Consider the following 19,303-nt stretch of genomic DNA (forward strand, 5'->3'; position numbering starts at 1 on the left):
GATCTACAGTGATCATTCATGTGACATGAATTATCACGATTATTAGCATATCTGACATTACCCAGATGCCGATTTGCTGTTATATCTGATTCATCACTGTGAATCCAAAACAATATTTCACTGTCACTTTTCCTTTCTATGTCCAGCTTGGCAATGCATAACTTCACCTCCACTGAAAAAAGCAACCAAAACTGCTACCAGTGTTGTACTCTCTGTAAGTACCAGAATTTACCATTTGCAATCCACATAGACAAATATCATGTAGATACCTGTAGAAACATGACAAAAAATATATACTTTAGAAAGAAAATGTATCCATGTGAAAGACACAGACTTTATTGAAGACTCATGTCTTCAGTAGGTCCTATGATTGAGTGTAGTCTGGCCCAGGGGTGTGAAGGTGAACGGAAAGGCACTGGAGCGATCTCTGCCTGGCCGGTTCCCCTCTCTCCACAGGGATTCTCTGTCTCGGACTCTATTTCGTGGGCTGAGTCACTGGCTTACTGGTGCTCTTCCATGCCGTCCCTAGGGAGGGGTGTGTCACTTGAGTGGGTTGAGTCACTGACGTGATCTTCCTGTCCGGGTTGGCGCCCCCTCGGGTTAGTGCCGTGGGGGAGATCTTCGTGGGCTATACTCAGCCTTGTCTCAGGGTAGTAAGTTGCTGGTTTGCGGAGTTGGCCCAGTCCGGGGGTATCATTGGACGGGGCCAGTGTCTCCCGACTCCTCCTGTCTCAGCCTCCAGTATCTATGCTGCAATAGTTTGTGCCGGTGGGCTAGGGTCAGTCTGTTATATCTGGAGTAATTATCCTGTCATATCTGGTGTCCTGTGTGAATTTAAGGATGCTCCCTCTAATTCTCTCTCTCTCCCGGAGGACCTGAGCCCTGGGACCATGCCACAAGACTACCTGGCCTGATGACTCCTTGCTGTCCCAAATCCACCTGGTCATGCTGCTGCTCCAATTTTAGCTGTTCTGCCAGCGGTTTTAGAACCCTGACCTGTTCACCGGACATGCTACCTTGTCCCGGACCTGCTGTTTTCGACTCTCTCTCTACCGTGCCTACGGTCTCTAACTCTGAATGCCTTTCTAGGGAGTTTTTCCTAGCCACCGTGCTTCTACATCTGCATTACTTGCTGTTTGGGATTTTAGGCTGGGTTTCTGTATAGCACTTTGTGACATCGGCTCATGTAAAAAGGGCTTCATAAATACATTTGATTGATTGATTGATCATTGGGGCATTGTTACTTCCCCAAATGACGGTGTGATAATGGCTCTGGAGGGGATGGCTGACGTTTTACAGGCTCCTAACCAGCTGTGCTATTTATTTATTCTTTTCGCATTGTTTGTAGCTCATTTTGTACATAATGTTGCTGCTACTGTTTCTTGTGACCGAAAAGAGCTTCTGGACATCAGAACAGCGATTACTCACCTCGAATAGATAGAGCTGGCTGGCTTCTCCATGCATCGGCAGGACAGAGCAGCTACTTCTGAGAAGACGAGGGGCGGAGGTGTATGTCTATTTGTCAATAACTGCTGGTGCACAATGTCTAATATTAAAGAAGTCTCGAGGTATTGCTCGCCTGAGGTAGAATACCTCATGATAAGCTGTAGACCACACTATCTACCAAGAGAGTTCATATCTATATTATTCATAGCCATCTATTTCCCCCAAAACCGATGCTGGCACTAAGACCGCACTCAACGAGCTGTATAAGGCCATAAGCAAACAAGAAAATGTCACATGTGCAACCAGAGGAGAAAAAAACCTCTAGACCACCTTTACTCCACACACAGAGACACATACAAAGCTCTCCCTCGCCCTCCATTTGGCAAATCTGACCATAATTCTATCCTCCTGATTCCTGCTTACAAGCAAAACTAAAGCAAGAAGTACCAGTGACTCGCTCAATACGGAAGTGGTCAGATGACGCGGATGCTACGCTTCAGGACTGTTTTGCTAGCACAGACTGGAATATGTTCCCGGATTCATCCAATGGCATTGAGGAGTATAACACCTCAGTCACCGGCTTCATCAATAAGTGCATAGACACGGATTACAGGCAACATTCACACCGAGCGAAAGGCTAGAGCTGCTGCTTTCAAGGAGCGGGACACTAATTCGGACGCTTATAAGAAATCCCGCTATGCCCTCAGACAAACCATCAAACAGGCAAAGCGTCTATACAGGACTAAGATTAAATCCTACTACACCGGCTCTGATGCTCATCAGATGTGGCAGGGCTTGAAAACTATTACAGACTGCAAAAGGGAAACACAGCTGCCCAGAGCTGCCCAGTGACGCGAGCCAACCAGACGAGCTAAATGCCTTTTATTCTCGTTTCGAGGCGAGCAACACTGAAGCATGCATGAGAGCCCCAGTTGTTCCGTACGACTGTGTGATCACGCTCTCTGTAGCCGATGTGAGCAAAACCTTTAAACAGGTCAACATTCCCAAAGCGGCCTCCCGTCGCAGTGGTAGCTGTGCCACTAGAGATCCTGGTTCTAGTCCAGGCTGTGTCGTAGCCGGCCGCGACCGGGAGACCCATTGGGCGGCGCACAATTGGCCCATCGCTGTCCGGATTACGGGAGGGTTTGGCCGGCAGGCATGATCTTCTCCCATCGCGTACTAGCGGCTCCTGTGGTGGGCCGGGCGCAATGCACGCTGACACGGTCGCCAGGTGTATGGTGTTTCCTCCGACACATTGGTGCGGCTGGCTTCCGGGTTAAGCGGGCATTGTGTCAAGAAGCAGTGCGGCTTGGTTGTGTTTCAGAGGACGCACGGCTCTCGACCTTCGCCTCTCCCTAGTTCGTTTGGGAGTTGCAGCGATGGGACAAGACTGTACCAATTGGATACCATGAAATTGGGGAGAAAAAGGGGTATTTAAATCTGAAAACATTTATAATATTAAAAAATATATATAAAAATAATAAACATTCACAGGGTCGCAGGGCCAGACGGATTACATGCTTGGACAAACTGGCAAGTGTCTTTACTGACATTTTCAACCTGTCCCTGACCGAGTCTATAATACCTATATGACTCAAACAGGCCAGATCCTCAATAGGTTCTACAGCTGCACCATCGAGAGCATCCTGACCAGTTGCATCACTGCCTGGTATGGCAACTGCTCAACATCTGACCGTAAGGCGCTACAGAGGGTAGTGCGAACAGCCCAGTACATCACTGGGGCCAAGCTTCCTGACATCCAGGACCTCTATACCAGGTGGTGTCAGAGGAAGGCCCAAAAAATGGTCAATTACTCCAGTCAACCAAGTCATAGACTGTTCTCTCTGCTACCACACGGCAAGCATTACGGGAGCTCCAAGTCTAGGACCAAAAGGCTCCTTAACAGCTTCTACTCCCAAGCCATAAGACTGCTGAACAATTAATCAAATGGCCACCCAAACTATTTTAAATTGACCCCCCACTTTTGTTTTTACACTGCTGCTACCCGCTGTTCATTATCTATGCATAGTCACTTTAAAATTACCAAAACTAACCTGTACCCCTGTACATTGACTCGGTACTGGTACCCCCTGTATATTGTTAGGTAATTTTCTTGTTACTTAAAAAAAAAGAAATATTATATTTTTTACTTTAGTTTATTTAGTAAATATTTTCTTAGCTCTATTTCTTGAACTGCATTGTTGGTTAAGGGCTTGTAAGTAGGCATTTCACGGTAAGGTCTACACCTGTTGTAACGGTCGTCTTGTGGTGAGAGATTGGACCAAGGCGCAGCGTTGTGATAGGACATAGTAATTTATTTAACAAAACCGAAAACACGAAGAACACTTGAATTGATACAAAACAACAAACGACGTAGACTGACCTGAACATAAGAACTTACATAAAACCGAAGAACGCATGAAACAGGAACAGACTACAACAAACGAACGAAAACACGAAACAGTCCCGTGTGGTGCATACAGACACAGACACAGGAAACAACCACCCACAACAAACAATGTGAAACCACCTACCTTAATATGGTTCTCAATCAGAGGAGATGAAAACCACCTGCCTCTAATTGAGAACCATATCAGGTCACCCATAAACCAACATAGAAACACATAACATAGAATGCCCACCCACACTCACGCCCTGACCGACTAACACATACAAAAACAACAGAAAACAGGTCAGGAACGTGACACCTGTATTCGACGCATGTGATAAATACAATTTGATTTGACAAAAGGAAGGGATGTAGTTTGCTCCCTGCACCTGATAATAGCAGACAAGAATGGCATTTATAAATGCCAAAATGTGACACTTTGATCAACTGTTCAAGGCCCACAATGTCATCACTCTGCCTAGGGCTAGAATGGTCACCCCACCCCTCTTTTGTTGTTTAGTGGTACAGTCCATGAGTTAGAAGTGCTGGTTGGTGTGTCTCCAAGTCCAGGTAGGGTTGGCAGATGCAACATAAAGTCTCACTAAAGTAGGTAAGTCAATATTTACCTAAGGTCGGAAAGTAAACTAAGAGAGCTGTCCCGAGAAGTGGGATATTGAAATGACACATTCACTCTGAGCTAAACGGTTGTATCAATCTCACTTACTGCACTGTACTGAATGTACAGAAGAGTTTACATTTTGAACGTAGGTCAGGCTTACAGTTACAATAACTAAACATGGTTAACAAAACATTTATTATTAGATTTTTTTGTCATGGTTCAGTCATGCCACTGAACCAGGAGTTTATTCTAATAGTATGTCAGTACTCCTACCAACATGAATCTTTCTCTAAACTGGCCATACTGCACTAATGTCCTTTCACTCAGCCCTCTCTTAGTTGCTTCTCATTAAAGTACACTATTTACAAGATCAGAGGGGTCGTCACGGTAATATGTTATGACATTATACATAACTGCTTCTGCTACCCTCATGAGCAAAGTGTTCCGAATAAAAGTTCTGTGCGGGACATCAGAGCATGAAACTGATCAGGGTTGGCAACATTTCAAGTAAATTCAGGATATTAATTAAAAGGGGAGGTTCATTCATTTATCTCCAATGATGGAATGTTCAATTCTTGAATTGAGATGAATGGCTAAACTTTATTTGAAGGCTACCGACATAAGGACTTCATAGCACAAATACTTATTTTATCATGTACTCATTCTCCATGTCGCATAAAAAAATATATTGATTATAATGTACAGTTTCCATATCTGGTGTCAAACATCACATAATAAACAGATTAGCCACAGATCTCAGGACATGCTGTAGTTTAGGTATAAACATTGTCAAGAAACAAGAGTCCTCTGGAGGCTAGAGAAGAGAGGAAGCTGTGTTGAGCCTTACCTGTCTTTACCGTGGTCTTTACCGTGGTCTTACGTCTTCTGCCTCTCTTAGTTCCTTTTTAATCCCGGGCGAGCGAGGGCTTTATGTCCACCGTCTGTCTGTCCGTCTACCCTTAACCCACCACTGGGGTCTTAATGATTCTCGACCTGGAAGGGAAAGAAATGTTAGATAAAATGAATGTTATTTACTTTCCCTCTCCCTCTCTTTATTTCCCTCCTACTGTTTGATCTGCGGGTGTGGTGGAGGATACAGAGAGACAAGAAATTAGATCTAGACTAGTGTCGCTCATCTGCCGCTACGGAGGATCTCGTCCACTCCTCTAACTGGCTTGTTCCAGAGTGTAGATAGTGGAGGCTAATGGATAGTAATGTGTCTTGGGATCCCTGTTCAAGTCGATTTATTACACTTTATTTATCCCCAAGGGCCAATTATTTCTGGGATTTAACAGGCATGGCATGCGGACAACACATGACAACAGGATAAATACATCTCCTACACCATATGCCATACTGTACGTTGCATGAACAATATGTTGACTATTTCATTGTTATTAGAACGATGTGCAATTATGAGTATTCAGGACATGTATTTCAAAGTGCATACAGCAAAAACACATCTGTTTATCCAAGCAGCCATGGTATGAGTCCCAAATGCAGTAGTGTAAAGTACTTAAGTAGTACTTTAAAGTATTTTTACTTAAGTAATATTTTGTGGGGTACCTGTACTTTACCTATTTATATTTTTGACTACTTTTACTTTTACTTCACTACATTCCTAAAGAAAATAATGTGCTTTTTACTCCTTACATTTTTCCTGACACCCAAAAGTGCTTACATTTTGAATGCTTAGCAGGACAGGTAAATGGTACAATTCACACACTTATCAAGAGAATATCCCTGGTCATCCCTACTGCTTCTGATCTGGCGGACTCGCTAAACACAAATGCTTTGTTTGTAATTTATGTCTGAGTGTTGGAGTGTGCCCCTGGCTATCCTTATATTTTAAATAAAAATAAAAATTGTGACACCTGGTTTGCTTAATATAAGCAATTTTAAATTATTTATACTTTTTACTTTTGATAAGTAAGTATATTTTTGCAATTACATTTACTTTTGATACTTAAGTACATTTTAAACCAAAACGTTTTAGACTTTTACTCAAGTAATATTTTACTGGGTGACTTTTAACTTTTCTATTAATGAATCTTGTGACTATACTCAAGTATGACAATTTAGTACTTTCCCCACCACTGCCCAAATTACACCATATTCCCTACAAAGTGCACTACTTTTAATCAGAGCCCTATGGGCCCGAATCAAAAGTAGTGGAATACATAGGGAATACAATTCTATTTGGTATGCGCTCATGGTGAGTCATTGTCACACTGTAGAAGATAAGACTTATTGGGCCAATATCTCATCATGTAGACAAATACAGATAGTACAGGAAGTACACTTCAGCGGATGAAACCAAACACAAAAATAAATGAATTGACCATAAACCTACAGGGTAGATGATCCTGGAGACAGACTGGAGCTGGCAGGATGCAGTGCACACACACCAACGAGAGGAAAGCAGGAGAGAGAGAGAGAGAGAGGAGGTGGTAAGGGGAATGTGTCAGCTATTTCATGATTCCAGTTATGATGCACGGTTCAGAGTTGTTGTTGTCATGACAACTCCTTCAAAAGAGTAAAACAGCAAATAATTCCAGTTTCAGATAATGAATAGGCTAAATATTTCACAGCTAAGAATGTGTCTCTACAGCGGAGCTCTGGATTGGGATGAAAGCTAGTTCCTGTGACATGACAACATACAGTGAGCAAGGTGCTCCTGGGATGGTTGTAGACGTTTTGAGTAATGTCTCCACTCACTGGTGGGGTGGGGGGGATGATACCTTTCCTGGTGAAATGCCCATCCAGTTATTTTGGTTGGAGGATACCAGGGTAGTATTCATTAGGGCACACACCTTAGACAAACGTCTTGCAACAGGAAAATGAAAAAAATACTTTCTTACTGGACAAGTACAGGTAGTCCCTCCCTGTTAAGTGGGTTTTCTTCTGTTTGGTGCTTAATGAACATGACCCAGGTGTTCCACAGACCAAACAGGTTCAAGGGGATCTGGGACATCTCTTGGTCTTTGTGTTCATGTCACAGTCACTAATCTAAGTCAGGGTTTCCCAAACTCAGTCCTAAGTTGATTATTTGAATTAGCTGTGTAATGCTAAGGCAAAAACCAAAACATGCACCTTGGGGGTGCAAACTAAGATGGAGTCTGAGACCGAGTTTGAGTCTGCTTCTAACTATTCATGTAGGAAATGACTTCATAGTGACTCGCATACCTTGTAGTATTATTTCTACAAGAGGAAAGGACCCCCCCCCCATGTCATTAGCTATGAACTAGTAATAATATCTCAAGCTATTAACATACCTCTTAAATTATATCATCATTACCATCAACAATCAGGTCTGGCAAACAGCTTAACGGAAATGTAGCATCCAGAGTGCGCAATTTTAAAGGTTAAAAGTTATTTACATATTATTAATTTTTTTACTTTTACTCCTTTTTCTCCCCAATATCATAATTGGTGGTTACAGTCTTGTCCAATCGCTGCAAATCCCTTACGGACTCGGGAGAGGCGAAGGTCGAGAGCCATGTGTCCTCCGAAACACGACCCTGACAAGCCGCACTGCTTCTTGACACACTGCTCGCTTAACCCGGAAGCCAGCCGCACCAATGTGTCGGAGGAAACGCCATCCAGCTGGCGACCAAAGTCAGCTTGCTGGCGCACGGCCCGCCACAAGGAGTCCCTAGAGCGCACTGGGACAAGTAAATCCCTGCCAACCACATCCTAACCTGGACGATGCTGGGCCAATTGTGCGCCACTTCATGGGTCTCCAGGTCACGGCCGGCTGTGACACAGCCCGGGATCAAACTCGGGTCTGTACTGACGTTTAAAGGTTAAAGTTGTTAACTTTTTTTTTTTAATACTGGGGTGACTTTATCTACATCCAATAATTTCATTTTCAAAACAAAATCAAACTTGTGTCTCGTACCACGAGAAACACGCCTTGTTCCGTTCCCACACACATTGCTAATAGTGTCAGTCTGAGCATTTAGATACAGTACATACATTAACTGTAGTCAAGATCTCGGCCTACTGTTCTCATGGTTTTGTTGTTAACATAAGCCTTACGGCAAGTCTGAGATAGGCCACCTGTTGTTCCTCTGTCATGTCCTTGTCACAACTGACAGAGTCATGTTAACCATACAGAAAACCTAAGTAGCTTTTAATTTGAACTTTTATTTTAAATAGTTTTATCTTTTCCCCTCTCTCTTTTTTTGCTGTACAGTGTCCTGGGTGTTTTGAATGGTGCTTAAAAAAATTATTATACAGTATTATTATCATTGAAACCCATCATTCATATTGTACGGAGAAACCACCTAAGATGTGGTATAGTAACAATAGAAAAACGTATGTTTGATGCTAACTTGAAGGATTTAGGATCTATGCCTTTGAAACCACCACTATGTGAGATTTGTGAGGTTTTCCTTTATACTATGCTGTAGGACTAGGACTAAATACCGGAGGAGTCCATGCTCCTTACATGCTGCATGACCAGACATCTCTGAGATGCCTCACTATTCAAAACAACGCATATCCAACTCAACTGAGCTGCCAACAGCTCAACTGCCAACACCCAGTGTTCAACTAACAAGTTGACTGTTGAAATGTGCAGCAGCCTAGGCTTGTCATGAAGAATGCAGATATTTGAAAAATAATGTAGTTAAATTGGTGCTGGTGAACTACAATGTGCTCTCGGAGTTTGGCACTGATCAGGAGTCAGCTGTAGTTATTGTATTAAGTCACATCCTGTCCAATGGTGGTAGTGGTGGTACCGCACAGATATCAACCTGACTAAATATCAATGCATCTCAAATGGGTTAACTGGTGTGTTGATTACAGCATTGGTGAAAAGCCAAAAGAATAGTGCCAATTTAAACAGGGGTATATTCACTAGGATCCGAACGGAACCGAACGGAAGCAAAATGTTGAAACGAGGGACTAAGATGAAGTTGTCCCAGATGAACTTGTCCCAGAACTTTGTCCCAGATGAAATGCTTGTTTTTGCTACGGTTTGGACTAATGAATACACCCCAGGTAGGTAACAGATAAGTAACAATACCCAAGCACAGTATCAGTGCCCCAGTAACCACCTGTTTCTTGCTTTTGTGAATCCTGCAGTGAAAATAGAGGCTAAACCCTCTATTGAAATGTATCCCTTTCCCATTGTACACTGTCCTCTACCCAAGACATGCACTGTCCTCTACTCAAGACATGCACTGTCCTCTACCCAAGACATGCACTGTCCTCTACCCAAGACATACACTGTCCTCTACTCAAGACATGCACTGTCCTCTACCCAAGACATGCACTGTCCTCTACCCAAGACATACACTGTCCTCTACTCAAGACATACACTGTCCTCTACCCAAGACATGCACTGTCCTCTACTCAAGACATGCACTGTCCTCTACCCAAGACATGCACTGTCCTCTACCCAAGACATGCACTGTCCTCTACCCAAGACATGCACTGTCCTCTACCCAAGACATGCACTGTCCTCTACCCAAGACATGCACTGTCCTCTACCCAAGACATGCACTGTCCTCTAAGACAATAATTATATTCAATATCAATTGAAGTGTTGGTTCTGTTTGTTTGATCTTCATTTCTGAAGCCAAACATCCCACGCTCTGTTCCATCTGATCTACGTTCAATTCAGCGTTGGGGTCAATAAAAAAAAGTAAACCAAATGTACTTTTTTGAATGGACCCCAACCTTGATTTGAACATGAACATGAATTAGATTAAACATAACTTGGGATGTTTTACTTCCTGAATTGACTGCAATTTACCCTGATTCAAATGTCAACTCAAGCACCAGATAGAGTTGCAGTACTCCAATCTCTGTACAATGACTGGCAGAACTACATAATGAGCTACTGTATGCCTTCAAACAGTGTTCATTGTAGCAGCCTGATGCCTTGTCTGTATCGTAGCGGATCAGAAGCAACCCTTTTGAAAACACACCAAAGAGAGACTCAGAGAAGAAGAAGACCAGAAGTCATTCCCACTACCAGCTCAGGGACAGTCCCTTCAGGCAGTACCCTGTTGGATCTCTCTCTCTATTCTGGCCTGGCACTGTTGTAGGAAAACTGCATGGTTCAATGTTCTGCTCTCAAATTCTGTCAAATGAACAGAGGTACTTGCTAGAGCGGGTTCTAAGAGAGACGAGAGAGGTGGTGAGAAGAAGCAGCCATTTCAGTTCCATTTGTTCACTCACCTGGTGGGAAGGGGTTTAGCTTCTTTGCGGGGAAGGTGAGGGGAGAGGGGGAGAGGGATTGGACCGGATCGGTGGATAAAGCTGGTTCCTCTGTGGCATGACGATGACCTATCTGTTCCTCCTTAGTTTACTCTATTCTAACGCTTGCCGTTTTGCCACATGGTCTGTAATGACTCTCTCTCTCCTCCCCCTCTTCACCTAGCCAGTGGAGCGTAGCTTTTTTTTTTCTTTGTCCAACTCGCTCCCTTCTACCTCACACTGCCTCCTCCCTTCCCCCGCCAAACCCCTTTCTCACCTCTTTCCTACAGGTAAGAGAGAGGATGAGAAGAAGGGGAATCTGAGACAGAAAACAGCTCTTACATCATTACCATCACCGTCTAATGAATGTGGCTCCTCTGTGAGGGAGGTTGGAGTGGGAATGTGGTCTTTCTCTCTGTCACAATTCAAATTGTATTTATCACACACACACCGAATACAACTGGTGTAGACTTTACAGTGAAGTGCTTGCTTACAAACCTTTTCCAGTGATGCTGAGTTTTAAAAAAAATAATAGAAAATAAAATAGTAACTAACACAAGAGGATTCAAATAAAATACATAAGAATGTTGCTATAATACAGGGAGTAACAGTACCAGATCAATGTGAAGAGGTATGAGGTATTTGAGGTAGATACACTACATGACCAAATGTATGTGGACACCTGCTTACCGATCTCATTCCAAAATCATGGGCATTAATATGGAGTTGGTTTCCCCTTTTTTTTGCTATAACAGCCTCCACTCTTCTGGGAAGGCTTTCCACTAGATGTTGGGACATTGCTGCGGGGACTTGCTTCCATTTAGCCACAAGAGCATTAGTGAGGTCGGGCACCGATGTTGGGCGATAAGGCCTGGCTCGCAGTCGGCGTTTCAATTCATCCCAAAGGTGTCTGATGGGGTTGAGGTCAGAGCTGTGTGCAGAGCAGTCAAGTTCTTTGACACCTATCTAGACTAATCCTTTCTGTATGGACCTTGCTTTGTGCACGGGTGCATTGTCATGCTGAAACTGTTGCCCCAAAGTTGGAAGCACAGAATCGTCTAAAATGTCATTGTATGCTGTAGTGTTAAGATTAACCTTCACTAAGGGGCCTGAACCATGAAAAACAGCCCCAGACCATTATTCCACCTCCACCAAACTCTACAGTTGGCACTATGCATTGGGGCAGGTAGCGTTTGCCTGGCATCTGCCAAACCCAGATTTGTCCGTTGGACTGCCAGATGGTCACTCATCACTCCAGAGAATGCGTTTCCACTGCTCCAGAGTCCAATGACGGTGAGCTTGACGCCACTCCATCCGACGCTTAATATTGCGCATGTTGATTTTAGGCTTGTATGCGGCTGCTCGGCCATGGAAACCCATTTCATGAAGCTCCCAACGAACAGTTATTGTGCTGATGTTGCTTCCAGAGGCAGTTTGGAACTCGGTAGTGAGTGTTGCAACCGAGGACAATTATTTCTACGCGCTTCAGCACTCGGCGGTCCGTTCTGTGAGCTTGTGTGGCCTAACACTTTGCGGCTGAGCCGTTGTTGCTCCTAGATGTTTCCACTTCACAATAACAGCACTTACAGTTGACCGGGGCAGCTCTAGCAGGGCAGAAATTTGACGAACTGACTTGTTGGACAGGTGGCATCCTATGACGGTGCCACGTTGAAAGTCACTGAGCTCTTCAGTAAGGCCATTCCACTGTCAATGTTTGTCTATGGAGACTGCATGGCTGTGTGCTCAATTTAATACACCTGTCAGCAACGAGTGCGGCTGAAATAGCCAAATCCACATACACTATATATACAAAAGTATGTACATAAAGGCAGGGTAAAATGACCAGGCATCACGATAGATAACAATAAGAGTAAAATAAAGAACAGAGTAGCAGCAGCAAATGATGAGTGTAAAAGTGTGTGTGTGTATGCATGTATGTATGTGTTGTGTATGCATGTATGTGTGTTGTGTATGCATGTATGTGTGTTGTGTATGCATGTATGTGTGTTGTGTATGTATGTATGTGTGTTGTGTATGTATGTATGTGTGTTGTGTATGTATGTATGTGTGTTGTGTATGTATGTATGTGTGTGTGTATGTATGTATGTGTGTTGTGTATGTATGTATGTGTGTTGTGTATGCATGTATGTGTGTTGTGTATGTATGTATGTGTGTTGTGTATGTATGTATGTGTGTGTGTATGCATGTATGTGTGTTGTGTATGTATGTATGTATGTGTGTTGTGTATGTATGTATGTATGTATGTGTGTTGTGTATGCATGTATGTGTGTTGTGTATGTATGTATGTGTGTTGTGTATGTATGTATGTGTGTTGTGTATGCATGTATGTGTGTTGTGTATGTATGTATGTGTGGTGTGTATGTGTGTTGTGTATGCATGTATGTGTGTTGTGTATGTATGTATGTGTGTTGTGTATGTATGTATGTGTGTGTGTATGCATGTATGTGTGTTGTGTATGTATGTATGTGTGTTGTGTGTGTATGTGTGTTGTGTGTGTATGTATGTATGTATGTATGTATGTATGTATGTGTGTGTTGTGTGTGGGTGTGTGTGTACGTAGTGTTGGAATGTGTGAGGGATTTGTGTGGGAGTGCAAGTGTAGTGTGTGTGAATGATTGTGTATATATAGTCTAGTGAGTGTGTATATGGTGTGTACGTACAGTTGAAGTCGGAAGTTTACATACACTTAGGTTGGAGTCATTAAATCATTTTTCAACCACTCCACAAATTTCTTGTTAACAAACTATAGTTTTGACAAGTCGGTTAGGAGATCTACTTTGTGCATGACACAAGTAATTTTTCCAACAATTGTTTCCAGACAAATTATTTCACTGTATCACAATTCCAGTGGGTCAGAAGTTTACATACACTAAGTTGACTGTGCCTTTAAACAGCTTGGAAAATTCCAGAAAATGTCATAGCTTTAGAAGCTTCTGAAAGGCTAATTGACATCATTTGAGTCAATTGGAGGTGTACCTGTGGATGTATTTCAAGGCCTACCTTCAAACTCAGTGCCTCTTTGCTTGACATCATGGGAAAATCAAAAGAAATCAGCCAAGAGCTCAGAAAAAAACATTGTAGACGTTCACAAGTCTGGTTAAACCTTGGGAGCAATTTCCAAAAGCCTGAAGGTACCACACAGCCGTCGTACCGCTCAGGAAGGAGTCGCGTTGTCTCCTAGAGATGAATGTACTTTGGTGCGAAAAGTGCAAATCAATCCCAGAACAACAGCAAACAACCTTGTGAAGATGCTGGAGGAAACAGGTACAAAAGTATCTATATCCACAGTAAAACGAGTCTTGTATCAACATAACCTGAAAGGCCGCTCAGCATGGAAGAAGCCACTACTCCAAAACCGCCATAAAAAAGCCAGACTACGGGTTGCAACTGCACATGGGGACAAAGATCGTACTTTCTGGAGAAATGTCCTCTGGTCTGATGAAACATAAATAGAACTGTTTGGTCATAATGACCATCGTTATATTTGGAGGAAAAGGGGGGCGGCTTGCAAGCCGAAAACACCAACCCAAAACGTGAAGCACGGGGGTGGCAGCATCATGTTGTGGGGGTGCTTTGCTGCAGCAGGGACTTGTGCACTTCACAAAATAGATGGCATCGTGAGGGAGGAAAATTATGTGGATATATTGAAGCAACATCTCAAGACATCAGTCAGGAAGTTAAAGCTTGGTCACAAATGGGTCTTCCAAATGGACAATGACCCCAAGCATACTTCCAAAGTGGTGAGTCAAAATGGCTTAAGGACAACAAAGTCAAGGTATCGGAGTGGCCAACACAAAGGCCTGACCTCAATCCTACAGAAAATGTGTGGGCAGAACTGAAAAAGTGTGTGCGAGCAAGGAGGCCTACAAACCTGACTCAGTTACACCAGCTCTGTCAGGAGGAATGGGCCAAAATTCACCCAACTTATTGTGGGAAGCTTGTGGAAGGCTACCAGAAATGTTTGACCAAAGTTAAACAATTTAAAGGCAATGCTACCAAATACTAATTGAGTGTATGTAAACTTCTGACCCACTGGGAATGTGATGAAAGATACAAAAGCTGAAATAAATAATTCACTCTATTATTCTGACATTTCAGATTCTTATAATAACGTGGTGATCCTAACTGACCTAAGACAGGGAATGTTAACGAGGATTAAATGTCAGAAATTGTGAAAAACTGATTTTAAATGTATTTGGCTAAGGTGTATGTAAACTTCCGACTTCAACTGTATATACACACACACTCGACTATATACACACCATATACACACTCACTAGACTATATTTACACACCATATACTGTACACACTCACTAGACTATATATACACAACATATACACACTCAGTAGACTATACATACACACCATATACACACTCAATAGACTATATACAGTTGAAGTCGGAAGTTTACATAGATCTTAGCCAAGTACATTTAAACTCAGGTCCCATGGTGTTTATACTTGCGTACCATTGTTTGTACAGATGAACGTGGTACCTTCAGATGTTTGGAAATTGCTCCCAAGGATGAACCAGACTTGTGGAGGTCTACAATTTTTTTTCTGATGTCTTGGCTGATTTCTTTAGATTTTTCCATTATGTCAAGCAAAGAGGCACTGAGTTTGAAAGTAGGCCTTGAAATACATCCACAGGTACACCTCCAATTGACTCAAATGAGGTCAGTTAGCCTACCAGAAGCTTCTAAAGCTATGACATTTTCAGGAATTTTCCAAGCTGTTTAATGGCACAGTCAACTTACTGTATGTACACTTCTGACCCACTGGAATTGTGATACAGTGAATTATAAATGAAATAATCTGTCTGTAAACAATTGCTGGAAAAATTACTTGTGTCATGCACAAAGTAGATCTCCTAACCGACTTGCAAATCTATAGTTTGTTAACAAGACATTTGGGGAGTGGTTTAAAAACAAGTTTTAATGACTCCAACCTAAGTGTATGTAAACTTCCGACTTCAACTGTATATAGTCTAGTGAGTGTGTATGTAACGGATGTGAAATGGCTAGCTAGTTAGCGGGTACGCGCTAATAGCGTTTCAATCGGTTACGTCACTTGCTCTGAAACCTAGAAGTAGTGGTTCCCCTTGCTCTGCAAGGGCCGCAGCTTTTGTGGAGCGATGGGTAACGACGCTTCGTGGGTGACTGTTGTTTAAGCTATTTAGCAGTCTGGCTATTTAGCAGTCTTATGGCTTGAGGGTGGAAGCTGTCTCTGAGCCTGTTGGTCCACTCTGGTACCATTTGCCAGATGGTAGCAGAGTGAACAGTCTATGGCTTGGGTGGCACATTACACACACAAAGAGCTTGAAAGGGCTGCACTCCTACACAGTGCAGGCTCAGGCTCGTCTTTGAGAGCCGGGTGCGTTCCTGCCTTCAGGCCCTGAAGCACATAGCTGCTTTAAGCCTCTCTCTATGGCTGGTGACTCATCAACACGCCACGGCTGAATTAGTGTTCGTGTGGAGTCACCCAGCTTGGGACAACTCCCCTTGGTAACGGTGGACAGCCACGGTTACAGATCCACGCCAGAGAGGTTAGAAAGGGAGCTTTTACGTTCCTTAATACGGTTATTACTACCTAACTATTCCTGAACAATAAATATTGACCAATGTGTTTTTGTATGAATGAGGAAGAAAGAGCTGTAGGATTTTCAAACTAAATTTGCCTTTAATGAGAAGCATAGAATGAGAATTGTAAACAGGACGGAGTGAGTGAGTGAGGCTACAAGTAACAGTTGATGGTCTCAAACACCTGAGCCTCTAGAAAAAAGACAGGGATGTCAGTCACTTTTAACAACCCCTTTCCCCCCATTCGTTCCCATCCCCCCACTCTGACAGCTGATTGGCTATTCACTAGCCGATCCCCTAACTTCACACATGGCTCCCCAGTGAAGTTTCCCTTAGGTACAGATCTCGGATCAGCTTCCCCTACTCCAATCCTAACCTTAAACCATTAGTTGGTAAAATACAAAACAGACCCAAGATCACCATCAAGGGACAACTTCCCCCTATTCCCCTCACATGCCACACAGAGGTCAAGGCAGTGCTGCTTCTGAAGACGCAAAAATGACAGAAAAGTGTTGTTTGGGCCATTGCATTTCCAAACCACCTGAGCAACCATGACAGAATTTACATAACTGGTCACAAGACTGGGGCTGCATCTCATATGGCACCCTATTAAGTACGTAGTGCACTACCTTTGACCAGAGCCCGATGGGCCACGGTGAAAAGTAGCGCAATATATAGGTTGCCCTTTGGAATGCACACTGGGGTTTCCCTTTTGCTAGTAACAACCACTTTAGTGGTTGAGTCACAGATAAGCCAGGTCCTTGGGATGACAATCATTCACTCTTGTAAGCTACCACAGGGCAAGTCCAGACAGTGTAGTCACATGATTACTGTTAAATTACAGTATGACCAGGTAGTGATACTTTAAAAGGTCAAAGTGACGGCCCAGCACCTTCAGTGGCCCACAAACAGCAACGTCTTCCTGGTTCACTGCCATATATAATGAGAAGTGCGAATGAACTCAGTGTACTTAATATATGCAAAGAAAATCAAAATGCATGTGTCAACAGGCACAGAGCCAAACCAAAGTCCAAACTATTTCTAATATAAAATGAAAATGAGTATTTCTAATTGGACAAGTTGGAGATTGAGTACCTCACACTCCACTTCAGACAGTCTTCTTCTGTTTGTTGCCTAATGAACATGACAGACGTCTCAACAACACCTGGTTGTCATTAGCGGCTGTGACACATTGAAGTCATGCAGGTGTAGGATAGGAGAGTGAGCTGTGACTCACAAAGACAACGTTCTGCACAGTACAGTGATAGGAAGAATGCCTGTCTTCAAGGGATGCAGTGTTTGCTGGTTTCATTTCTAACCTTTTAGGATGGAAAAACCTCTAAACCAGGAACAACAGGGTAGAACATAAAATGGAAGCCGTTTAACAGTTCTTTCTTCTCCTTTTAACTCTTATTTTTACCTTTAGGTTCTATATCATTCTGAAAAAATGAGAGCAAACTTGCACTGCAGGAAAGCTTAGTAAATTCTGCTGACAAACGATATGTCTATCTTGAAAGGAAAGACAACAAAGCCAACTGAAACCAATGCACAGTCAGTGGGCCTTAAAAACTAACATCAAGCTCCTCTGTTATAGGCCTACTGGCAAAAATTCTGTATGTAAAACAGCAAGAGAAGGATGAGTCCAGGCAAGTGCAGAGTCGTTGGCTGATTAAGAGAGCAAGAAGTGGTTGGCTGACTCAGAGGAAGAAGCAGAGCCAGACATGGTATCGGTGAACAAACTGACTACCCACAAAGCATGAGCAATAGCTGGTCCGACAGCTGCATTAAACAATTTCTAATTAAATTAGGCCAAGCAGAGATGCTCTACATTTAAAAGCCATGAAATACAAATACTGTACATTGCAATGATTAATATTACAAATTAAGGCTAATAAGTAATATGCTAGCCAGACCAACTTCCTTTTTCGGCAGTCTATATGCACTTTATCCAAAGTCTCATCATTTTATCTTTATACCAATGGCACATATAATTTTTTTACTTACCACAGTTGAACTACTGTGCTTCGGACACCAATACCCCATCTCTGAATTGAATTGCTTTTCATTCTACCAACTTAGTTTGCCCTTGGACTGGACAAGTGTGTGACTTTTCTCAGTGGAGGCACTAGGTAGGGTAGAGGGAGGGAACGGACCGTCTGTACCGTCAAGACACCAATCCATGAGCGACCAAGCGGGTTCCTCCTCTCTCTCTAGCAATATTCTGATTATGGAGGATTTTACTTGCAAACTAGCCGCCACTCCTCTCCTATCAAATATTAACTTCACCGTGGGATAAGCTTGTACGCCTCACCACCTGTCCAGGCAGGCAGGCAGACAGACGTCCTTGGGAGAGAGAGCGATTTCCTTGAGCCTCTGGCCTAAAGGCAGAAAGTTCTAGTGTTATTGTTTAGAGTTAAAGAGCTAGTTCCATTTTTTGGTCATTAGTCCACTTGCAATACAGTCACTCAAACTTTTTCAGCAGGTACCCCATTTTTCTGCCAGAATTTCTGGGGACCCCATTTTTTCCGCCAGAATTTATTGCGACCCCACCACACCCCAAATCTAATGACACAAACTTAATTAAAAAAATTATCAACAAAAAATAAATAAACAATCGGTCAATTTCCATTTTTACATCAACAAATAAGCTTAAATTCATTGAATCGTTTGGTTTTCTCTTATCAAAATGAAAAGAAACCAATTAATACATTTACATCTTTCAAATTATCTCAAAAATGTTTGGATATTGTCCCCCCCCTCAAAATTAAAAAAAAAAAATAGAGAGAGATATATATATAGATATAGATATATCTATATATTTTGGGAGCCCCACTGCAGTTTCCCCAAGATCCCCGACTTAATACAATCTCAAAAAACAGCCTGGTCTCAGACTAGACTTAACATAAATGTAAATTAGTATATGTTACATTTGGTAGGGTTACATAAGACAGAAACTAAACATAGGGTTGTTGGTCAGGGTGGATGGGTGGGCATATTATGCAAATGTCTAGCAACCCAAAGGTTACGTGTTTGAATCT

The 19,303-nt window shown here is 42.7% G+C and overlaps 1 protein-coding gene across 3 annotated transcripts in view; it reads right to left on the reverse strand.

The window, feature by feature from the left end:
• The window catches only part of LOC139556008 (serine/threonine-protein kinase PAK 6-like), a 50,283-nt gene extending 31,708 nt beyond the window's left edge, over positions 1–18,575 (reverse strand). Inside the window, exons 1-3 of one of the 3 annotated variants that reach the window (XM_071369469.1) lie at positions 10,647–10,853; positions 6,808–6,831; positions 5,302–5,447 (exon numbers count right to left, since the gene is read on the reverse strand). The gene's annotated coding sequence lies outside the window, so the exon portion shown is untranslated. Of the gene's footprint in view, positions 1–5,301; positions 5,448–6,807; positions 6,832–10,646; positions 10,854–18,269 lie in introns of those variants that run through there. The other 2 variants (XM_071369470.1, XM_071369468.1) reach the window with 2 other exon arrangements.
• Between the last annotated feature and the right edge of the window lie 728 nt (positions 18,576–19,303).

Source organism: Salvelinus alpinus, chromosome 27, assembly GCF_045679555.1.
Source record: "Salvelinus alpinus chromosome 27, SLU_Salpinus.1, whole genome shotgun sequence".
In the NCBI taxonomy this organism is placed as follows: domain Eukaryota; kingdom Metazoa; phylum Chordata; class Actinopteri; order Salmoniformes; family Salmonidae; genus Salvelinus; species Salvelinus alpinus.